We start from the raw sequence: 23,628 nt of genomic DNA, 5'->3' as shown, positions 1-23,628 counted from the left end.
CACCACTCAGGCTCAAGGAGTCCTAATAGAAAAAAGAGGATATATTATGCAAAACCAAATTTTCTTACCCATTAGTACCTGTTTGGGGGTATTTTGGATATGCATTTTCCCCGAAAATGTGAAACCAAACCATGAAGGCATTGCGAAGATATTTATAAAACAATCTAACCTTTCTTCATACTTCCTCCAAACTATTAGGAATTTTCCTCCGATTGGGATGTTTTAAGATGTAGTTAAGGCAGAAAAAAACAGCAAGTCGCTCACTTCAACCACTGACTTGTAATGATCCTGTAAAGGCGGGATATAAAAATTGGGAGGCACAATGTGCATCCCGGGGAATAAGATTAGGACAATTACATAAATACATGTACTCACCAAGAACCCAGCCATCGTGCACAATGCCAACCATGCTGTTACTTAGAATGTACAAATCATTCGTGGAACCAGGACACATCGCTACAGTAGCTATGTGCACATGGACACATTTATTCGGATTAAAAGTCTAACCCAGGGATCAGGCCCGCGAACAGGTTTTATCCGGCCCGTGGGATGAGTTTACTATGTATGAAAATTAACCAAAATTTTGGAATGAAAGAAACAGCTGTTCTAAATGTGTCCACTGGATGTCGCAATAGCAATTCTTTGTATCTTTGTAGATGATGCTACATATGTACAAAATAAACCACATGATGTTAGTACATCAGTCGAGGAAAATGATCAAACTACATAAATAACATACTGTTATTTAATTTTGATATAATTTTTTTATCTTGATAGATTGAAAATCAACACCAATGAGTTGATGTATGAACATTATCACATAATTTATTCAGAAAATATAAATAACGAAATAAAGATAGAATACTATTAATCGCAACATGTAAGTGTAAACAAAACCCAGCAACATTATGATGTGTACAATTTCAGCATGTGCTTGTTCTATTTTTAAACAAAGAAAACAACCTTAAGTTGTCTTTATTCTTAAGTTATCGTGCCGTTATTTTTCCAGTCCGGCCCACTTGAGAGTAGATTTTTCTCCATGTGGCCCCCGATCTAAAATGAGTTTGACACCCCTGGCCTAATCGGAATAAAAATGCTTAATCTAAACACGCCATTCGGAATATTCTGACCGGATCGCACACGTTCAGATCAAAATTGTAATGTCATGAAAACACATCTTCCGAAATTCGTGTCTTTGATGTCAGCTATATTTTGGGGGTGGAGGGGAACTAAATTGAATAGTCACGGAATGAAGCGATTGTCTTTCTGCTGTCTCCTCCCATTCGACAGGTACAGATGCAGCGTTATATGCTGTTGAGTTTGTTGCTGTAAAACAAGACTAGCATGAGTGTCGCGTGTCAATTGAACAAAAAAAAGAAGGGATCCAGTTGTCGTCGTAACGAGCTGTTTTATTCACGACATAACTGCCAGCCTCAAACAAAAAGAGAACGTCTTAACATGACGCGCCGCAACCCGTATAATCACAACATAAAAAGCACAAAACAGCTCCATTTCAAAAAGAGAACAAAACAAAAGTAGTGAACAGAAGGAAAAAATGTGTGTTAATTGTTAATATGTCTGTGATGTGTTAATGAATAAGTCTGAGGAGTAATAGTGGTCATTTGTTTTGTATAAAAAGGCCATCATTACCTCAGTGTGTCGCTAAAATATCCACAGCATGTAGACCTATGCATGCGTGAAGCATAAAGCTGGGTTGAATAACCGCACATTTCCACATTTAGTTTACTCTTGATTAATCTTTACTTTGCCGTGAAAAGGAGCGTACGTCAGATTTTTGTGCGTACGCACGCTTAATACATGAGGTCCTTGTGACCCTGAAGAAGATCATTGGTAGAAAATGGACGGATCAGTCAAAATGTCAATAAACTTGCAGGTTTACATTGGAATAAGTGGTTATCAATGAATAAATAAAACGTACACTAACTATCTGGAACAAGCTGAAGTTTTCAGGACAATCAGGATGATTTCTTTAACGATACGATAGCAAATAAATTGAGGTTATATTGACATAATTTGTAACATTGAAACGACTGTTCAGTCTTTGAGTCTCAAAGCAGAGAAAAAGGTGCAAGGATTCAGTGGGTTGTTGATGCTAATACTGAATTTTTTGGACTATAAGTCGCAGTTTTTTTCATAGTTTGGCGACTTATACTCAGGAGCGACTTATGTGTGAAATTATTAACACATTACTGTAAAATATCAAATAATATTATTTAGCTCATTCACGTAAGAGACTAGACATATAAGATTTCATGGGATTTAGTGTTTAGGAGTGACAGATTGTTTGGTAAACGTATAGCATGTTCTATATGTTATAGTTATTTGAATGACTCTTACCATAATATGTTACGTTAACATACCAGTTGGTTATTTATGCCTCATATAACGTACACTTATTCAGCCTGTTGTTCACTATTCTTTATTTATTTTAAATTGCCTTTCAAACGTCTATTCTTGGTGTTGGGTTGTATCAAATACATTTCCCAAAAAAATGTGACTTATACTCCAGTGCGATTTATATATGTTTTTTTCCTTCTTTATTATGCATTTTTCGGCCGGTGCAACTTATACTCCGGAGCGACTTATACTCCGAAAAATACGGTACTTAACTTTTTGCCTCTAACACCAGTATCGGGGGTAGCTAGGTCACTGCGACACAATGCTCATATCGATATACACATGTTATACATAACCGCAATGATGTCAACTAAAAGTTAAATAAAACACATTTGGTGGAATCAGGAGAAAATTGGAACCACGAGCAATTAAATTGGCAAAACAAGCCAGAAAGCGGCAATCATGTTGTTAACTAGATGAGGCAATTCCCGAAGGAATTGTGTGTGAATGCTCCAATGCTAAAGTTGAACTGAAATCCTAGAATTTTTTTTTACAATTGTTGAAGTAGAGGGAAGAGTGGATCGTGAGATCGACAGGCGGATCGGTGCGGCGTCTTCAGTAATGCGGACGCTGTATCGGTCCGTTGTGGTGAAGAAGGAGCTTAGCCGGAAGGCAAAGCTCTCAATTTACCGGTCGATCTACGTTCCCATCCTCACCTATGGTCATGAGCTTTGGGTTATGACCGAAAGGACAAGATCACGGGTACAAGCGGCCGAAATGAGTTTCCTCCGCCGGGTGGCGGGGCTCTCCCTTAGAGATAGGGTGAGAAGCTCTGCCATCCGGGAGGAGCTCAAAGTAAAGCCGCTGCTCCTCCACATCGAGAGGAGCCAGATGAGGTGGTTCGGGCATCTGGTCAGGATGCCACCCGAACGCCTCCCTAGGGAGGTGTTTAGGGCACGTCCGACCGGTAGGAGGCCGCGGGGAAGACCCAGGACACGTTGGGAAGACTATGTCTCCCGGCTGGCCTGGGAACGCCTCGGGGTCCCCCGGGAGGAGCTGGATGAAGTGGCTGGGGAGAGGGAAGTCTGGGCTTCCCTGCTTAGACTGCTGCCCCCGCGACCCGACCTCGGATAAGCGGAAGAAGATGGATGGATGGAAGTAGAGCACACAATTCCCAAACAGGCTGAATATTTTGAAGTTGGAACAGTCTGAATCAGATGAAAAATGTGGGAGTTGTGGAACTTTGACGAATGATTTCAATGAGAATTTCCCAAAAATTTAGGAATTTGGGGAAAAGCGGGAATTTTTTTGAAAATGTTAAAAAGCTTGAATGGTCTGAATGGGATGAAATGATTGGTGTTGGAATTTTTCAAATCAGTCCAGAAATGTTGAAGTAGTAACATGTTGAATTGAGAAATTGTATTACGGAATTCCTGGAATTTAGGGAAAACCGGGAATTTTTCCAGTTCGAAAATCAACTTCGTTTTTTTGTCCTAATTAAGAGGAATGTTTGACGGTGGAACGGTTGAAGTGGGTTGAAAAATGTGGGAGGAGTAGTCGCCAGAAAAAAAGACTGGAAATAGGGCTTTGGAAAACCAGGAATTCTGGAAAATCTTGGAATTTTTTTGAACTTGGAAAAAGACTAGTTTGAATTTCCAGAATGGTGGAATGTGTTGAAGGTGGAATGGTTTGAATCAGTTGAAAAATGTGGAAATTATGGAAGTTTGAAAAATGATCATCCATCCATCCATCCATCTTCTTCCGCTTATCCGAGGTCGGGTCGCGGGGGCAGCAGCCTAAGCAGGGAAGCCCAGACTTCCCTCTCCCCAGCCACTTCGTCCAGCTCCTCCCGGGGGATCCCGAGGCGTTCCCAGGCCAGCCGGGAGACATAGTCTTCCCAACGTGTCCTGGGTCTTCCTCGTGGCCTCCTACCGGTCGGACATGCCCTAAACACCTCCTTAGGGAGGCGCTCGGGTGGCATCCTGACCAGATGCCCGAACCACCTCATCTGGCTCCTCTCGATGCGGAGGAGCAGCGGCTTTACTTTGAGCTCCCCCCGGATGACAGAGCTTCTCACCCTATCTCTAAGGGAGAGCCCCGCCACCCGGCGGAGGAAACTCATTTCGGCCGCTTGTACCCGTGATCTTGTCCTTTCGGTCATAACCCAAAGCTCATGACCATAGGTGAGGATGTGAACGTAGATCGACCGGTAAATTGAGAGCTTTGCCTTCCGGCTCAGCTCCTTCTTCACCACAACGGATCGATACAGCGTCCGCATTACTGAAGACGCCGCACCGATCCGCCTGTCGATCTCACGATCCACTCTTCCCTCACTCGTGAACAAGACTCCGAGGTACTTGAACTCCTCCACTTGAAAAATGATCAATTCATTTTGAATGAAGACAAATGTCCCGGAAAACCTGGAATTCTGGGAATACTGGGAATTTTTGGAATTTGTCCAAGGAAAGCCCGCGATTCAGGAATAGGCTGAACAGTTTGAAGTTTGAATCGGATCAAAAATATGGGAGGTAGAGCGCGCCAAAATCTGGAGAAGAAGAAGTAGAGGAATAATAATAAATAGATTAATTTTGGTGTAGAAAACCATGTGTGAATGCTTTTGAGAATTCACACAATTAAAAACATTTTGCTAGCTTTAAAAGTGTTGAAATATAAATGTTGTATTATGACAATCGATACAAAAAAAGGTATTTGGTCGATCGAGCCAAGACCGTCACTCCCTGAACAATTTGACTTGAAGGTTCTCCGGTGTTTTGTAGTGTTTTGAAACGACGCCACCTAGTGGACAATGTGTTGCCTACTTATCATTTGTCTGCAGACTAATATCTTACGTTGTCTCTGCAGATAATTGTGAAGTTTGTCCACGTAACATGTTCGAGTGATGAAGGAGCCACCAAAGAGCTTGTGAGGTTGTGAGGTTAATTGCCCTACTTTTTCAACTGTTGGTGTTCCCAAAGGAGCCTGCTATCAGAGGCCTGCCGGCACTCTGCGGTCTCCCTTGGACCCAACTCTGGTTTTCCTCCTCGCTAAGTCCTGGAAAACATAAACATCCTCTTAGCCTGTGAAGTTCCACTCGGGTCAGGAAGTGAGAGGTCTCAGTCCCCATGGTGAGTCGGGTTAACTTGGAGGACTGACCATGCTTTTTTTTCCTTTAATGCTAATATGTACTTTAGAACGTCTACAGTTCAAAGCCCACTGACATCGTACAATGCGGAATTTACCCCAAATGATCTCCAAATTAAAGTTGCAGAAGACATAGTTTCATACGTTAATGCAAAATTTCAGTTTAGTTATCTCTGCTTTTTCTTTGGCTGTTTTGCCAAAGTGTTTTACCATACGAGTTAGCTTGCTTAGCGTTTTAACATACAAGTTAGCTAACTGTTTTAGCATACAAGTTGGTTAGCTAAGCGTTTTAACATACAAGTTAGCTAACAAAGTGTTTTAGCATACAAGTTGGCTAACTAAGTGTTTTAGCATACAAGTTGGCTAACTAAGTGTTTTAGCATACAAGTTAGCTAAGCGTTTTAACATACAAGTTAGCTAACTGTTTTAGCACACAAGTTGGCTAACTAAGTGTTTTAGCATACAAGTTGGCTAACTAAGTGTTTTAGCATACAAGTTAGCTAGCTAAGCGTTTTAACATACAAGTTAGCTAACTGTTTTAGCACACAAGTTGGCTAACTAAGTGTTTTAGCATACAAGTTAGCTAGCTATGCGTTTTAACATACAAGTTAGCTAACTGTTTTAGCACACAAGTTGGCTAACTAAGTGTTTTAGCATACATGTTGGCTATCTAAGTGTGTTAACATACAAGTTGGCTAACTAAGTGTTTTAGCATACAAGTTGGCTAACTAAGTGTTTTAGCATACAAGTTAGCTAGCTACGCGTTTTAACATACAAGTTAGCTAACTGTTTTAGCATACAAGTTGGCTAACTAAGTGTTTTAGCATACAAGTTAGCTAGCTATGCGTTTTAACATACAAGTTAGGTAACTGTTTTAGCACACAAGTTGGCTAACTAAGTGTTTTAGCATACATGTTGGCTATCTAAGTGTGTTAACATACAAGTTGGCTAACTAAGTGTTTTAGCATACATGTTGGCTATCTAAGCGTGTTAACATACAAGTTGGCTAACTAAGTGTTTTAGCATATATGTTGGCTATCTAAGCGTTTTAACATACAAGTTAGCTAACTGTTTTAGCACACAAGTTGGCTAACTAAGTGTTTTAGCATACAAGTTAGCTAGCTATGCGTTTTAACATACAAGTTAGCTAACTGTTTTAGCACACAAGTTGGCTAACTAAGTGTTTTAGCATACATGTTGGCTATCTAAGTGTGTTAACATACAAGTTGGCTAACTAAGTGTTTTAGCATACATGTTGGCTATCTAAGTGTGTTAACATACAAGTTGGCTAACTAAGTGTTTTAGCATCTATGTTGGCTATCTAAGCGTTTTAACATACAAGTTAGCTAACTGTTTTAGCACACAAGTTGGCTAACTAAGTGTTTTAGCATACAAGTTAGCTAGCTAAGCGTTTTAACATACAAGTTAGCTAACTGTTTTAGCACACAAGTTGGCTAACTAAGTGTTTTAGCATACATGTTGGCTATCTAAGTGTGTTAACATACAAGTTGGCTAACTAAGTGTTTTAGCATACATGTTGGCTATCTAAGTGTGTTAACATACAAGTTGGCTAACTAAGTGTTTTAGCATACATGTTGGCTATCTAAGCGTGTTAACATACAAGTTGGCTAACTAAGTGTTTTAGCATACAAGTTAGCTAGCTAAGCGTTTTAACAAACAAGTTAGCTAACTGTTTTAGCACACAAGTTGGCTAACTAAGTGTTTTAGCATACATGTTGGCTATCTAAGTGTGTTAACATACAAGTTGGCTAACTAAGTGTTTTAGCATACATGTTGGCTATCTAAGCGTGTTATCATACAAGTTAGCTAACTGTTTTAGCATACAAGTTGGCTATCTAAGCATTTTAACATACAAGTTGGCGAGCTAAGCGTTTCAACATACAAGTTAGCTAACTGTTTTAGCATACAAGTTGGCTAACTAAGTGTTTTAGCATACATGTTGGCTATCTAAGCGTGTTATCATACAAGTTAGCTAACTGTTTTAGCATACAAGTTGGCTATCTAAGCATTTTAACATACAAGTTGGCTAGCTAAGCGTTTTAACATACAAGTTAGCTAACTGTTTTGGCATACAAGTTGGCTTACTATGCGTATTAGCATACAAGTTAGCTAGCTAAGCGTATTAGCATACAAGTTAGCTATCTAAGCGTTTTAACATACAAGTTGGCTATCTAGGCGTTTTAACATACAAGTTAGCTAACTGTTTTAGCATACAAGTTGGCTTACTAAGTGTATTAGCATACAAGTTAGCTAGCTAAGTGTTTTAGCATACAAGTTAGCTAACAAAGTGTTTTAGCATGCAAGTTGGCTAACTAAGTGTTTTAGCATACAAGTTAGCTAGCTAAGCGTTTTAACATACAAGTTAGCTAACTGTTTTAGCACACAAGTTGGCTAACTAAGTGTTTTAGCATACAAGTTGGCTAACTAAGTGTTTTAGCATACAAGTTAGCTAGCTAAGCGTTTTAACATACAAGTTAGCTAACTGTTTTAGCACACAAGTTGGCTAACTAAGTGTTTTAGCATACATGTTGGCTATCTAAGTGTGTTAACATACAAGTTGGCTAACTAAGTGTTTTAGCATACATGTTGGCTATCTAAGCGTGTTAACATACAAGTTGGCTAACTAAGTGTTTTAGCATATATGTTGGCTATCTAAGCGTGTTAACATACAAGTTAGCTAACTGTTTTAGCATACAAGTTGGCTAACTAAGTGTTTTAGCATACATGTTGGCTATCTAAGCGTGTTATCATACAAGTTAGCTAACTGTTTTAGCATACAAGTTGGCTATCTAAGCATTTTAACATACAAGTTGGCTAGCTAAGCGTTTTAACATACAAGTTAGCTAACTGTTTTAGCATACAATTTGGCTAACTACGCGTATTAGCATACAAGTTAGCTATCTAAGCGTTTTAACATACAAGTTGGCTATCTAGGCGTTTTAACATACAAGTTAGCTAACTGTTTTAGCATACACGTTGGCTATCTAGGCGTTTTAACATACAAGTTAGCTAACTGTTTTAGCATACAAGTTGGCTTACTAAGCGTATTAGCATACAAGTTAGCTAGCTAAGCGTTTTAACATGCAAGTTGGCTAACTGTTTTAGCATACAAGTTGGCTATCTAAGCATTTTAACATACAAGTTGGCTAGCTAAGCGTTTTAACATACAAGTTAGCTAACTGTTTTAGCATACAAGTTGGCTTACTATGCGTATTAGCATACAAGTTAGCTAGCTAAGCGTATTAGCATACAAGTTAGCTATCTAAGCGTTTTAACATACAAGTTGGCTATCTAGGCGTTTTAACATACAAGTTAGCTAACTGTTTTAGCATACACGTTGGCTATCTAGGCGTTTTAACATACAAGTTAGCTAACTGTTTTAGCATACAAGTTGGCTTACTAAGTGTATTAGCATACAAGTTAGCTAGCTAAGCGTTTTAACATGCAAGTTGGCTAACTGTTTTAGCATACAAGTTGGCTATCTAAGCATTTTAACATACAAGTTGGCTAGCTAAGCGTTTTAACATACAAGTTAGCTAACTGTTTTAGCACACAAGTTGGCTAACTAAGTGTTTTAGCATACAAGTTGGCTTACTATGCGTATTAGCATACAAGTTAGCTAGCTAACTGTTTTAGCATACAAGTTGGCTATCTAAGTGTGTTAACATACAAGTTGGCCAACTAAGTGTTTTAGCAACATGTTGGCTAGCTAAGCGTTTTAACATACAAGTTGGCTAACTAAGTGTTTTAGCATACAAGTTGGCTAACTAAGTGTTTTAGCATACAAGTTGGCTAACTAAGTGTTTCAGCATACAAGTTGGCTAGCTCAGTGTTTACCGTACAAGTTATCTCGCTAAGTGTTGTACTGTACAAGTAAGCTAACTACATCTTTTACCGTTCAAGTTATCTAGCTAAGTGTTTGACAGTACAAGTTAGCTAGCTACAGTAAATGTTTTCTGCTTTTACAGTACCGGTAGGTAACCTCTTTTTTACACTTGTATGACAATTTAAAGACATGGAAGCGGTGACTTTTGCGACATGAATCACCTTTTGTGTTGTGCTTCATTATCAGTAACGTTTTGTTCTATGAAAAGTAGTTACCTTATTTTTGACGCCTGGACGACAGTGAATGTCAAAATGTTACCCAAAATTTTTTGACAGTTTGACCCTGGAACAGACCTGCACTGGATGACTATTTCTGTTATTAGGGCCCGCAATGGCCCATTGCAAAAGGACTACATTAGGGCCCGCAATGGCCCATTGTAAAAGGACTCCCACAGGGAGTCCTTATGCAATGGGACATAAGGACCTATTGTTATTGTAACGTTTTTTATTATATTATTCTTTATTCTTTCTTTATTCTACCGCCGCCTCTTTGAACACTAATTTGACCTACTTAGCATGCTTCAAAACTCACCAAATTTGACCCACACATCAGGACCTGCGAAAATTGCCTTTTGATAAAAAAACCAAACCCCAAAAATAAAAATTGCGCTCTAGCGCCCCCTAGGAAAAAAAAAAACTAGACTGCCTGTAACTCCCACTAGGAAGGTCGGAAAAACATGAAACAAAATCCTCTATGTAGGTCTGACTTAGACCTAGTTCTCATAATAGTACATCCTCGGGCTAAAATCAACAGGAAGTTGGCAATTCCCCCTTCAAGACAAAAAAGTACTAAAAACAGTCACTTTTGCCTCTTTGAGCTGCAATTTGACCCCCTTAACATGCTTCAAAACTCACAAGACTGAACACACACATCAGGACTGGCAAAAACTGTGATCTATTAAAAAAGTCGGAAAAACATGAAACAAAATCCTCTATGTAGGTCTGACTTAGACCTAGTTCTCATAATAGTACATCCTCGGGCTAAAATCAACAGGAAGTTGGCAATTCCCCCTTCAAGACAAAAAAGTACTAAAAACAGTCACTTTTGCCTCTTTGAGCTGCAATTTGACCCCCTTAACATGCTTCAAAACTCACAAAACTGAACACACACATCAGGACTGGCAAAAACTGTGATCTATTAAAAAAACCTAACCCCGAATTCAAAAATTGCGCTCTACAGCAATTTTTTAATAAAACGGAGAAAAAACTGCTCCTCGGAAGAAAAAAATTACAAAACTGCCTGTAACTCCCACTGGGAAGGTCGGAGAGACATGAACCTCTCCGTAGGTCTCACTTAGACCTACATTTCATTAATTGACAACCCCCTCAGGACTGGCAAAAACTGTGATCTATTAAAAAAACCTAACCCCGAATTCAAAAATTGCGCTCTACAGCAATTTTTTAATAAAACGGAGAAAAAACTGCCCCTCGGAAGAAAAAAATTACAAAACTGCCTGTAACTCCCACTGGGAAGGTCGGAGAGACATGAACCTCTCCGTAGGTCTCACTTAGACCTACATTTCATTAATTGACAACCCCCAGCAAAAATCAACAGGAAGTTTGCTATTCCCCCTTCAAAACAATTTTTTAGTAAAAACCGGTCACCTTCCTTCAAAAACTATCTCCTCTGAGGGCGTTTGTCGTTTCGGCTTCAAACTTACACAGGAGAGAGATTAAACCCTTGTGTATAAATTAACAGAACAGTTTTTTAATACCTGCTCCAGTTTTGATTTTATGACCCTTCAAAGACTCGCTGCGCTGATGCTGCTGCACTGCTGTTTTTTTAAGATGGCTGCTTAAAAGCAGGAAGCACCAACGTGCCCACACAATGCAGACAAGGTAGGTACACTAGACAAAAGTCTTGGGACACTTCAGACTAAAAGTAGACAAAAGTATTGGGACACTTAGGACTAGCACCTGCCAAATACGCGGGCCCGAACAACGCTGCTTGCAGCTTTAATTATTCTTTATTCTTTCTTTATTCTACCGCCGCCTCTTTGAACACTAATTTGACCCACTTAACATGCTTCAAAACTCACCAAATTTGACCCACACATCAGGACCTGCGAAAATTGCCTTTTGATCAAAAAACCAAACCCCAAAAATAAAAATTGCGCTCTAGCGCCCCCTAGAAAAAAAAAAAACTAGACTGCCTGTAACTCCCACTAGGAAGGTCGGAAAAACATGAAACAAAATCCTCTATGTAGGTCTGACTTAGACCTAGTTCTCATAATAGTACATCCTCGGGCTAAAATCAACAGGAAGTTGGCAATTCCCCCTTCAAGACAAAAAAGTACTAAAAACAGTCACTTTTGCCTCTTTGAGCTGCAATTTGACCCCCTTAACATGCTTCAAAACTCACAAAACTGAACACACACATCAGGACTGGCAAAAACTGTGATCTATTAAAAAAACCTAACCCCGAATTCAAAAATTGCGCTCTACAGCAATTTTTTAATAAAACGGAGAAAAAACTGCTCCTCGGAAGAAAAAAATTACAAAACTGCCTGTAACTCCCACTGGGAAGGTCGGAGAGACATGAAACAAAAACCTCTCCGTAGGTCTCACTTAGACCTACATTTCATTAATTGACAACCCCCAGCAAAAATCAACAGGAAGTTTGCTATTCCCCCTTCAAAACAATTTTTTAGTAAAAACCGGTCACCTTCCTTCAAAAACTATCTCCTCTGAGGGCGTTTGTCGTTTCGGCTTCAAACTTACTGCCTCTTTGAGCTGCAATTTGACCCCCTTAACATGCTTCAAAACTCACAAAACTGAACACACACATCAGGACTGGCAAAAACTGTGATCTATTAAAAAAACCTAACCCCGAATTCAAAAATTGCGCTCTACAGCAATTTTTTAATAAAACGGAGAAAAAACTGCTGCTCAGACGAAAAAAATTACAAAACTGCCTGTAACTCCCACTGGGAAGGTCGGAGAGACATGAAACAAAAACCTCTCCGTAGGTCTCATTTAGACCTACATTTCATTAATTGACAACCCCCAGCAAAAATCAACAGGAAGTTTGCTATTCCCCCTTCAAAACAATTTTTTAGTAAAAACCGGTCACCTTCCTTCAAAAACTATCTCCTCTGAGGGCGTTTGTCGTTTCGGCTTCAAACTTACACAGGAGAGAGATTAAACCCTTGTGTATAAATTAACAGAACAGTTTTTTAATACCTGCTCCAGTTTTGATTTTATGACCCTTCAAAGACTCGCTGCGCTGATGCTGCTGCACTGCTGTTTTTTTAAGATGGCTGCTTAAAAGCAGGAAGCACCAACGTGCCCACACAATGCAGACAAGGTAGGTACACTTGACAAAAGTCTTGGGACACTGCAGACTAAAAGTAGACAAAAGTATTGGGACACTTAGGACTAGCACCTGCCAAATACGCGGGCCCGACCAACGCTGCTTGCAGCTTTAATTTCCTTTAAGAAATTGAAAATGCGAACAAAGGGGGTCGAGACCTCGTCTCTTAAGTTGAACATTTTAGAATCGTCCAAATTGTGCTTCCATCCAATTCTGCCCGGCAACAAGTGTCAGCAACAGGAGCCAGGACTATATTAGATTCACATCATAAGTGTTGTAAAGAATAATTAGCACGAGAGACAGTTTGAAAAGGAAGATTCATGACTTTCTTTCGGATCAATGCTTGTCAAAAGGTCTGCTTTCATATTTTCTAATGAATCACTGTTAGAATTCCTCACGTGACCTTTCAGTCTTCACTGGAACACAAAAAATATTCATAACCTTTTTGCTCATTTCCGCACTGATCCGTGGCTACGCTCTCACCTGGCAGGATACTTTTTTTGGGGGGGGTGAGGTACGGAGAAGATTCTTTAATGGACGCTAAGACAGACTCTTTAAAAGAGATTTGAAGCAGATGATATCTATTCATCATGTGTGTGCCGAGCTAGACGGCAGTAATGGCTTCTATACCACCATCAATCAACACTGCTTTCTAACGCGCTTTTAAAACGACCCCTTATGGAATTGAGTAAGAATGACATGAATATGCTCAGTTGTCGTACTTTGTTGTTCTGTCTTTACAAAAGACAATTTGACAGAAGCGTCATAACAAACGCTCCCAGAAGTCACAAACACGGCAGCGTTTTGCACACATCTGTGCAGAGGTGGGACCAAGTCATTGTTTTGCAAGTCACAAGTAAGTCTCAAGTCTTTGCCCTCAAGTCCGAGTCAAGTCCCGAGTCAAGACAGGCAAGCCCCGAGTCAAGTCCAAAGTCAAGACTGGAAAGTCTCAAGTCAAGTCCTAAGTCCTGCATTTTGAGTTTCGAGTCCTTTCAAGTCCTTTTAACCACAGACTAATATATTAACACAGATTGTGTATGCTTTTCAAACGCTGTATTTATTTATTAAAACAAGTGCATTTTAAATTGCAGGAAAGAAAATTGTGCTGACATTGCACTTTATAATAGCACTATTAACCAGTCATTTTAAACATTAACTCATTCCTTTACAGAACAAACACATTGAAAAATAAAGTGCAAATGTACTTATTTGTACAAAAGTGTTAACATTGAAAAAACATGACATATACGTGAACATAACAAAAAAGTTGTACTTTTTATATGTCAGGGCCCTATGCTGCATTGCATTTGCAAAAGACCAAATTAGCCAAGAGTCTGTCAGTCATTTGTGCACGATGGGGGCGTAGTATGATGCCACCATGGCTGAAAACTCGCTCCACTGGAGCACTGGAGGCAGGCACTGCCAAGACTCTCATGGCCACTCGGAACAGTGAAGGAAGAGTCTTCATGTTCAATGCCCAGAACAAAAGGGGGGAGAGAGTTGTTTTGGGTTGGTGCACTACTTGTAAGTGTATCTTGTGTTTTTTATGTTGATTTAATTAAAAAAAAAAAAAAAAAAAAATTGTATTTCTTGTGCGGCCCGATACCAATCGATCCACGGACCAGTACCGGGCCGTGGCCCGGTGGTTGGGGACCACTGAGGTAAACAACCAACAGTATGTCAGAAAGCTAGCTAAAACGGTACACATATTCATAATATAGTATACATTTTAACTGACCTTTATTTTACTATTTTTGTCTTTTTTTAGGTGGCTAAAATACGCGGTGCTGCTGACCGCCGTCTAACGTTACGTGTGATATATTGACTAACGTAACCCTGCTTAAAAAAAATCACTGAACAAAAAGTATGAATAAGGTAGTGAACTGCAACAGATTCCCGTGTTTGCAATAACGTTATAACGTTAGCAGTGAGTTTACAGCCTCACTGATTTAACTACACAGCAAATAAAAGTCACGTTACTTAGCCAATAAACGTTATCTTACATTCAAAACTTACCGTTCTTTGTGCAACTTCAAATGCCGGACGAAGTTGGAAGTTGTTGCCTCTCCATCAGTCATTTTCAAACCGCATGTGTTGCATACTGCAAACCGTTTTGTGACCACCTCGTAATTTTTATACCCAAACAAAATTATTTTAGGTATCATTTTTTGTTCACTGGCGTGTGGTTTGGACATGTCTTCTTCCTTGGTTGTCCTGCAATTTGATTGGATGAATGCTGTGTGATGAAAACAAAGTAGATCTAATTTGATTGGCTGTTGTACTGAGAGCACACCAGCTGACACACGCAACGCTGATAGACAAGTACACAATGAAAAATACGGAGCGCTCCCGAATAACTTTTTCATCTTTGGGTTTTGGGGAAAGTAGCAAGTCGTGTCAAGTCATGTCAATTCAAAAGGCTCAAGTCCAAGTGAAGTCACAAGTCATTGATGTTAAAGTCTAAGTCGAGTTGCAAGTCTTTTTACATTTTGTCAAGTCGAGTCTAAAGTCATCAAATTCATGACTCGAGTCTGACTCGAGTCCAAGTCATGTGACTCGAGTCCACACCTCTGCATCTGTGCTGTCAACCTCTGGCTCGCGGTTGCTCAGAGACAGATTTATAGACAAATGCAAAATTAGCAACAACAAAAAAACTTAGCATGCTAAAGTTAGCATAAAAATTGAACAAATAAGTAGAGATGTCCGATAATGGCTTTTTTGCCGATATCTGGTATTCCGATATTGTCCAACTCTTAATTACCGATTCCGATATCAACTGACACCGATATATACAGTCGTGGAATCAACACATTATTATGCCTAATTTTGTTGTGATGCATTAAACAATGTAACAAGGTTTTCCGAAATAAATCAGCTGAAGTTATGGAAAAAAATGATTGAAGTCACAAAGTGCCTTATTTTTTTTAACATGCCTCAAAACAGCAGCTTGGAATTTGGGACATGCTCCCAAATCCCTGAGAGAGCATGAGGAGGTCTAGGTGGGCGGGGTTGAGGTGTGTGTGTGTGTGTGGGGGGGGGGGGGTGTATATTGTAGCGCAGTGATTTTCAACCACTGTGCCGCCCGTGAGATACAGTCTGGTGTGCCGTGGGAGATTATCTAATGTCACCTATTTGGGGTAAAAAAGTATTTTTTGCAAACCAGTAATTATAGTCTGCAAATGATGTGTTGTTGTTGAGTGTCGGTGCTGTCTAGAGCTCGGCAGAGTAACCGTGTAATACTCTTCCATATCAGTAGGTGGCAGCAGGTAGCTAATTGCTTTGTAGATGTCGAAAACAGCGGGAGGCAGGGTGCAGGTAAAAAGGTTTCTAATGCTTAAACCAAAAATAAACAAAAGGTGAGTGCCCCTAAGAAAGGGCATTGAAGCTTAGGGAAGGCTATGCAGAACGAGACTAAAACTGAACTGGCTACAAAGTAGACGAAAACAGAATGCTGGACGACAGCAAAGACTTACTGTGGAGCAAAGACGGCGTCCGCAACGTACATCCGTACATGACATGACAATCAACAATGTCCACGCAAAGAAGGATAAAAACAACTGAAATATTCTTGATTGCTAAAACAAAGTAGATGCGGGAAATATCGCTCAAAGGAAGACATGAAACTGCTACAGGAAAATACCAAAAAAAGAGAAAAAGCAACCACAATTGGAGCACAAGACAAGAACTAAAACACTACACACAGGAAAACAGAAAAAAAACTCCAAATAAGTCAGGGGGTGATGTGACAGGTGGTGACAGTACACCTACTTTGAGACAAGAGCTATAGTGATGCATGCTTGGTTATGGTTTGAATTCATATCCAACAATTGCGACGACGACTTTTTTCTGTCAACCGAGTTTCGTTGTTTAATGATTTCTGCTGGTGGTGTGCCTCCGGATTTTGTCAACACAAAAAAATGTGCCTTGGCTCAAAAAAGGTTGAAAAATCACTGTTGTAGCGTCCCGGAAGAGTTAGTGCTGCAAGGGGTTCTGGGTATTTGTTCTGTTGTGTTTATGTTGTGTTACGGTGCGGATGTTCTCCCGAAATGTGTTTGTCATTCTTGTTTGGTGTGGGTTCACAGTGTGGGGCATATTTGTAACAGTGTTAAAGTTGTTTATACGGCCACGCTCAATGTGCCCTGTATGGCTGTTGACCAAGTTTGCATGGCATTCGCTTGTGTGTGTGCGTGAAAAGCCGTAGATATTATGTGATTGGGCCAGCACGCAAAGGCAGTGTCTGTAAGGCACGCCTCCAATATTGTTGTCTGGGTGGAAATCGGGAGAAATTCGGGAGCATGGTTGCCCCGGGAGATTTTCGGGAGGGGCACTGAAATTTGGAGTCTCCCGGGAGGGTTGGTAAGTATGACTGGGAGACGCAACCGCTCTGTACTTCTCCCTACGTCCGTGTACCACTCCGTACAGCGGCGTTTTAAAATGTCATACATTTAACTTTTTCAAACCGATACCGATCATTTCCGATATTACATTTTAAAGCATTTATCGGCCGATGGTATCGGCAGTCCGATATTATCGGACATCTCTACAAATAAGCAGTTAACGTACTTAGGTTATGTCACCATGTAAGGAAATCCAAGATTTTTAGGGTTTAAACCAGGGTGTCGGCAACCCAAAACGTTGAAAGAGCCATATTGGACCAAAAATACAAAAAACAAATCTGTCTGGAGCCGCAAAAAAATGACAAAATGTCTTATAATGAAGGCAACACGTGACATAAGTGTCTATATTTGCTATAAAAGCCTACTATCAAAATGACTATGTGTCGCAAGCTGAAGCAAATCTTCGTTGAAATGTTATATTTATTCTACACATTTTTACAACATTAGAAAGCATTAGTAAATCAGAGGCTACTCAGAAGGTGAGATAACTCCTGGAAATTACTGGCTTTTAATGGTCAAAGGTATAGACATTAAAGGAAACGACAGGCTGGGTTTCCCTGATGAAGCTGCTGCCCTCGCGACCCGACCTCGGATAAGCGGAAGAAGATGGATGGATGGCTGGACAGGCTGTCTTCTTTTAATAGATTTATTACAATATTTGGCAAGCTAGGTAATGTTTGCTGTGGTCTGTAACAACATGGCACACAACTACAGGTAAAAGCCAGTAAATTAGAATATTTTGAAAAACTTGATTTATTTCAGTAATTGCATTCAAAAGGTGTAACTTGTACATTATATTTATTCATTGCACACAGACTGATGCATTCAAATGTTTATTCCATTTAATTTTGATGATTTGAAGTGGCAACAAATGAAAATCCAAAATTCCGTGTGTCACAAAATTAGAATATTGTGTAAGGCTAATACAAAAAAGGGATTTTTAGAAATGTTGGCCAACTGAAAAGTATGAAAATGAAAAATATGAGCATGTACAATACTCAATACTTGGTTGGAGCTCCTTTTGCCTCAATTACTGCGTTAATGCGGCGTGGCATGGAGTCGATGAGTTTCTGGCACTGCTCAGGTGTTATGAGAGCCCAGGTTGCTCTGATAGTGGCCTTCAACTCTTCTGCGTTTTTGGGTCTGGCATTCTGCATCTTCCTTTTCACAATACCCCACAGATTTTCTATGGGGCTAAGGTCAGGGGAGTTGGCGGGCCAATTTAGAACAGAAATACCATGGTCCGTAAACCAGGCACGGGTAGATTTTGCGCTGTGTGCAGGCGTCAAGTCCTGTTGGAACTTGAAATCTCCATCTCCATAGAGCAGGTCAGCAGCAGGAAGCATGAAGTGCTCTAAAACTTGCTGGTAGACGGCTGCGTTGACCCTGGATCTCAGGAAACAGAGTGGACCGACACCAGCAGATGACATGGCACCCCAAACCATCACCCAACCATGCAAATTTTGCATTTCCTTTGGAAATCGAGGTCCCAGAGTCTGGAGGAAGACAGGAGAGGCACAGGATCCACGTTGCCTGAAGTCTAGTGTAAAGTTTCCACCATCAGTGATGGTTTGGGGTGCCATGTCATCTGCTGGTGTCGGTCCACTCTGTTTCCTGAGATCCAGGGTCAACGCAGCCGTCTACCAGCAAGTTTTAGAGCACTTCATGCTTCCTGCTGCTGACCTGCTCTATGGAGATGGAGATTTCAAGTTCCAACAGGACTTGGCGCCTGCACACAGCGCAAAATCTACCCGTGCCTGGTTTACGGACCATGGTATTTCTGTTCTAAATTGGCCCGCCAACTCCCCTGACCTTAGCCCCATAGAAAATCTGTGGGGTATTGTGAAAAGGAAGATGCAGAATGCCAGACCCAAAAACGCAGAAGAGTTGAAGGCCACTATCAGAGCAACCTGGGCTCTCATAACACCTGAGCAGTGCCAGAAACTCATCGACTCCATGCCACGCCGCATTAACGCAGTAATTGAGGCAAAAGGAGCTCCAACCAAGTATTGAGTATTGTACATGCTCATATTTTTCATTTTCATACTTTTCAGTTGGCCAACATTTCTAAAAATCCCTTTTTTGTATTAGCCTTAAGTAATATTCTAATTTTGTGACACACGGAATTTTGGATTTTCATTTGTTGCCACTTCAAATCATCAAAATTAAATGAAATAAACATTTGAATGCATCAGTCTGTGTGCAATGAATAAATATAATGTACAAGTTACACCTTTTGAATGCAATTACTGAAATAAATCAAGTTTTTCAAAATATTCTAATTTACTGGCTTTTACCTGTATATGAAATGCAGCCAATATTAGAAACAGATAATGTCTCATGAGACATGCAAAATTAGATTATACACAAATAGGATAAAAGTAAAGGATATTAAATGAGCTCAAATATACCTACAAATGAGGCATAATGATGCAATATGTACATACAGCTAGCCTAAATAGCATGTTAGCATTGATTAGCTTGCAGTCATGCCTGATTAGCACTCCAACAAGTCAATAACATCAACAAAGCGCACCTTTGTGCATTCACATACAGTATAAAACTTTTGGTGGACAAAATGAGAGAAAGGAGTGGAAGATTTTACATGTAAAACTGTAACACAGTCCACACTATGGTGAGAAGAAAGGCCGAAATTAGTACCGTATTTTCCGCACTATTAGCCGCACCTAAAAACCACAAATTTACTCAAAAGCTGACAGTGCGCCTTTTAACCCGGTGCGCTTTATATATGGATAAATATTAAGATTCATTTTCATAAAGTTTAGGTCTCGCAACTTCGGTAAACAGCCGCCATCTTTTTTCCCGGTAGAACAGGAAGCGCTTCTTCTTCTACGCAAGCAACCGCCAAGGTAAGCACCCGCCCCCATAGAACAGGAAGCGCTTCTTCTTCTACTGTAAGGAACCACCCGCCCGCGTAGAAGAAGAAAAAGCGCGCGGATATCACCGTACGTTTCATTTCCTTTGTGTGTTTACATCTGTAAAGACCACAAAATGGCTCCTACTAAGCGACAAGGATCCGGTTCATGAAAAGACGCAATCTCTCCATCCGCACACGGATTACTACCGTATTTCACAGCAACTGATATTCCTGTGAACCGCACTGTGGATACAACGGGAGCACGTACGGTGAATATTCGCACCACAGGGAATGAGAAGTCATCCTTCACTGTGGTTCTAGCTTGCCATGCTAATGGCCAGAAACTTCCACCCATGGTGATATTCAAAAGGAAGACCTTGCCAAAAGAGACCTTTCCAGCCGGCGTCATCATAAAAGCTAACTCGAAGGGATGGATGAAGAAAAGATGAGCGAGTGGTTAAGGTAAGTTTAAGTTTACGCGAAGAGGCCGGGTGGCTTTTTTCACGCAGCTCTGTCCATGTTGATATACGTATGTTTGTGATTGCACATTTGCGTACATTTTGGGAGTGAACAGAGTTGTTAGAACGCTGGTTTTTAATATATTATTAAAGTTTGACTGACCTATCTGCAGAGGTGGGACCAAGTCATTGTTTTGCAAGTCACAAGTAAGTCTCAAGTCTTTGCCCTCGAGTCCGAGTCAAGTCCCGAGTCAAGACAGGCAAGCCCCGAGTCAAGTCCAAAGTCAAGACTGGAAAGTCTCAAGTCAAGTCCTAAGTCCTGCATTTTGAGTTTCGAGTCCTTTCAAGTCCTTTTAACCACAGACTAATATATTAACACAGATTGTGTATGCTTTTCAAACGCTGTATTTATTTATTAAAACAAGTGCATTTGAAATTGCAGGAAAGAAAATTGTGCTGACATTGCACTTTATAATAGCACTATTAACCAGTCATTTTAAACATTAACTCATTCCTTTACAGAACAAACACATTGAAAAATAAAGTGCAAATGTACTTATTTGTACAAAAGTGTTAACATTGAAAAAACATGACATATACGTGAACATAACAAAAAAGTTGTACTTTTTATATGTCAGGGCCCTATGCTGCATTGCATTTGCAAAAGACCAAATTAGCCAAGAGTCTGTCAGTCATTTGTGCACGATGGGGGCGTAGTATGATGCCACCATGGCTGAAAACTCGCTCCACTGGAGCACTGGAGGCAGGCACTGACAAGACTCTCATGGCCACTCGGAACAGTGAAGGAAGAGTCTTCATGTTCAATGCCCAGAACAAAAGGGGGGAGAGAGTTGTTTTGGGTTGGTGCACTACTTGTAAGTGTATCTTGTGTTTTTTATGTTGATTTAATTAAAAAAAGAAAAAATTATTTCTTGTGCGGCCCGATACCAATCGATCCACGGACCAGTACCGGGCCGCGGCCCGGTGGTTGGGGACCACTGAGGTAAACAACCAACAGTATGTCAGAAAGCTAGCTAAAACAGTACACGTATTCATAATATAGTATACATTTTAACTGACCTTTATTTTACTATTTTTGTCTTTTTTTAGGTGGCTAAAATACGCGGTGCTGCTGACCGCCGTCTAACGTTACGTGTGATATATTGACTAACGTAACCCTGCTTGAAAAAAATCACTGAACAAAAAGTATGAATAAGGTAGTGAACTGCAACAGATTCCCGTGTTTGCAATAACGTTATAACGTTAGCAGTGAGTTTACAGCCTCACTGATTTAACTACACAGCAAATAAAAGTCACGTTACTTAGCCAATAAACGTTATCTTACATTCAAAACTTACCGTTCTTTGTGCAACTTCAAATGCCGGACGAAGTTGGAAGTTGTTGCCTCTCCATCAGTAATTTTCAAACCGCATGTGTTGCATACTGCAAACCGTTTTGTGTTGACCACCTCGTAATTTTTATACCCAAACAAAATTATTTTAGGTATCATTTTTTGTTCACTGGCGTGTGGTTTGGACATGTCTTCTTCGTTGGTTGTCCTGCAATTTGATTGGATGAATGCTGTGTGATGAAAACAAAGTAGATCTAATTTGATTGGCTGTTGTACTGAGAGCACACCAGCTGACACACGCAACGCTGATAGACAAGTACACAATGAAAAATACGGAGCGCTCCCGAATAACTTTTTCATCTTTGGGTTTTGGGGAAAGTAGCAAGTCATGTCAAGTCATGTCAATTCAAAAGGCTCAAGTCCAAGTGAAGTCACAAGTCATTGATGTTAAAGTCTAAGTCGAGTTGCAAGTCTTTTTACATTTTGTCAAGTCGAGTCTAAAGTCATCAAATTCATGACTCGAGTCTGACTCGAGTCCAAGTCATGTGACTCGAGTCCACACCTCTGCCTATCTGACTGTTTTTTTGACATTCCTTTAGCGCAGTTAGATGCGGCTTACAACACGGGGCGGCTTATTGGTGGACAAAGTTTTGAAATATGCCGTTCATTGAAGGCGCGGCTTTTAACCCAGGGCGCCTTATGGTGCGGAAAATACGGTAGGTAAAAACAATGTTCACCAAATAGTCTCATCAGTGAAGCATACACACAAACATATTAAACAATGGGCTTTATAACAATTAGGAAGGTTTGTGTTTGTTTTGTCCTCAAAAAAAAAAAACAATATTTTTCCATTTTCAATCATTTTTTTAAAATGCTCTAAGGAGCCACTAGGGCGGCAGTAAAGAGCATAGCATGCGGCTCGATAGCCACGGGTTGCTGATCCCAGGCTTGGGGTCGGGGGGTCGGATGCTAGTTGATTTGTAGTTGAACAATTAACAGTAGTTACTTTTTTTTTTACGCTTGACGTTAGTTCAACCTAAAAAAAGTTGTCTTTACCGCTACGTTACACTTTTGTCATTTCAGTTTCCACATCAGCACACCAAAATGATCAGTAACAATGTTATCATGTAAAATCGTGTTCATATCTGCTCCTCCAAATTCATGTTTCTGTGAGCCGTTGTCATGGTGACCACATCCCTGTCATTCACCAGACATGGAAGTGTGTAATAGTGAAGGCACCCATTCTCTTTTGCCCAAAAACTTGCAAATAGACAAAATCTTTTTTTTTCTCTCCTCAGGCTGGTGTTTGATTGGTGTTGGGACACCAAATAATTGGACTCAAAGGGGAGGGGCCTTCAATGAGACCCTGCTGTGGAATGGGAGGTAAGTTGACGTTACAGCGCAGTGCCCTCTGGTGGATAAAAGTAGACAGTGCATGCAATTCAAACAAAAGGTAATACAGTGGTGTCAAACTCCTTTTCATTGAGGGCCACATTGCAATTACGTCTGCCCTAAGAGGGCTGCTTTTATTAATATAAATATATAAGGATTTGCCTCATGATATTACATAATTGTGCAGCATCGCGTGGACATCGGGGGCAGTACCTCTGGATTGGCAGACCGGGGTGGTGGTTCCTCTCTTTAAAAAGGGGAACCGGAGGGTGTGTTCTAACTATCGTGGGATCACACTCCTCAGCCTTCCCGGTAAGGTCTATTCAGGTGTACTGGAGAGGAGGCTACGCCGGATAGTCGAACCTCGGATTCAGGAGGAACAGTGTGGTTTTCGTCCTGGTCGTGGAACTGTGGACCAGCTCTATACTCTCGGC

At 40.4% G+C, this 23,628-nt stretch overlaps 1 long non-coding RNA gene across 1 annotated transcript in view; it reads left to right on the top strand.

Annotated features, from left to right (window-relative positions):
* LOC133611418 (uncharacterized) overlaps positions 1-23,185 on the top strand; it is a 35,060-nt gene extending 11,875 nt beyond the window's left edge. Inside the window, exon 5 of the long non-coding RNA XR_012050568.1 lies at positions 23,101-23,185. This is a non-coding gene — a long non-coding RNA (uncharacterized lncRNA). The remainder of the gene's footprint in view (positions 1-23,100) is intronic.
* The last annotated feature ends 443 nt before the right edge of the window (positions 23,186-23,628 follow it).

The sequence above is a fragment of the Nerophis lumbriciformis genome, linkage group LG08, assembly GCF_033978685.3.
Source record: "Nerophis lumbriciformis linkage group LG08, RoL_Nlum_v2.1, whole genome shotgun sequence".
Taxonomy (NCBI): Eukaryota; Metazoa; Chordata; class Actinopteri; order Syngnathiformes; family Syngnathidae; genus Nerophis; species Nerophis lumbriciformis.
Note: the sequence above shows the minus strand (reverse complement) of the source record. Positions and strands in the feature narration are given on the sequence as shown.